Source organism: Nuphar pumila, chromosome 10, assembly GCF_984573655.1.
Source record: "Nuphar pumila chromosome 10, dmNupPumi1.hap1.1, whole genome shotgun sequence".
NCBI classification, from domain to species: Eukaryota; Viridiplantae; Streptophyta; class Magnoliopsida; order Nymphaeales; family Nymphaeaceae; genus Nuphar; species Nuphar pumila.
This window is the reverse complement of record NC_143258.1, coordinates 16,816,055-16,817,887: the sequence shown is the minus strand read 5'-3', so window position 1 is coordinate 16,817,887 and position 1,833 is coordinate 16,816,055.

Sequence of the window (1,833 nt, the reverse complement as noted above, 5' to 3'; positions counted from 1 at the left end):
AGTCAATTTGGACTTGGAATTTGAAGTTAGAATTTGAATTTTAGATATAAGTTGATTCTAAAGTTTTCAAAGTCAAATGGGACCTTGAAATTGAATTCTTGAATCGTTTTGAGAAATAGAGTTGAATTATGAATAGGATTTGATCTGAGAAATGAAGGAAAGAATCACTTGGATTTATGAAAAAGAATTTTAAAAAGATGATGCAATTCTATCATAAATGATGAATGAATTTAAATTTTTGAAATTGGATTTTGAAAAGCTATTCCATTCTTTAAATGAATTGAAATAAGATTTGAAGATATAATACATCCTTGACTATGGTCATTGAATGTATTATATAATAATCTATATTTAAATTCAGGTGAAGAATGAAACACATTTGCTGCTTTTATAGAATTTAAAATGAAATTAACTCTCAATATACCTTGACTATGGCCATTGGTATATATTTTGAATTAATTTTAAGTTAAATTCTGATAAAAAAAGAAAATATTTAAGGAAAATATAATGAATTTTGAAAACGGATCCAGTGTGGATCCAGTGTTATTTCGTAAAAGATAAAAATCCTAAGTCTTGTTTACATCCCGGCTATGGCCGTTGATGTAAATCATCAACTTAGGATTAATTTACCTCTTACGAAATGGTGCACGTGCCATTCGTGTTTCACCATTCATGAGATTTTAGAAAGACAAAGGAGAAAATATGAGAACAAGTGATTCATGATATTTATGATGCTCATTCATTCTATCTAAAACAGAAAAATGTAAATTCTCATTAATATCTAACTATTACAACACATGACATCAAATTTACAACTCCCAATAATGACTTTATCCACATATTTCCTGCAAAACAACTGGGTTAGCAAGATACTATACGTAGAAAAAGGATGAAGACACAATCTTAGAGATAAAAGGTGGATATACTCATTTATGTTCTAATGAGAACACTGATACAAAATTTTCCATGCTTATATTAACAAATGAAATGCCTATATATATCTATATATCTATCTATATATATATATATATATATATATATATATACATATGTATATAAGTATAGCTAATGAGACAATGGCTTCTCAAGCCAATGAAAACCTATATGTAAGGATAGCTGATGGCATCAACAAAGGTGGACAGCTTATTTATATTTACATCAAGGGATGAAATATATAAATGCAGGAAATCAAAAATAAGTGAAGCCTGCAGCAGAGTAGAAGTGTCAGACTGTGGCAAGTGGGTGTTATGTAAGTGGGAGGTTCAAATGAGTCACAACTGTGTTTTTGCACTTGCTGTGGGTGCAACGGGGAGTGTATGAAATTTTCATAGGCTGCCATGTTGTGATAGCAGTGATGGCAATATTATAAGAAGATGCAGAAAATGATGAGATATGCAGTGAGAGTGATCTGGGAGCTAATCAGAGTGGGGAGGCTGCAGAACCAACTGATGCAACACGTGCACAGTGGGCAGAGGCTAGGTTGTGAAGTGTGTTCTAGGATATTCAACTTCAGCTGTATACCTGCAGTAGAGCACCTGCTCAGGATGATCCTTTGCTATTAAAGCCCTGGACTCATCCATTGCCGTCCATGGTAATGAATCAACAAGGCCTTGCATGACTTATTACTTGAGAAAGTTTGTACAACAATTTTCATGGCTATCCATGAATCATGCCATAGGGAGGAGGAAGCTGTAGCTACCTTTTCAATCATGTCTTTCAAAGCTATCATCAGTTTTATTGGCAAAGAGGGGTGCCCTTCTTGGATCAATGACAAACATGAAAACAGGTAATCCAATAAGTGAGCTAGAAACCATCATAAATGCACAGCGCCAC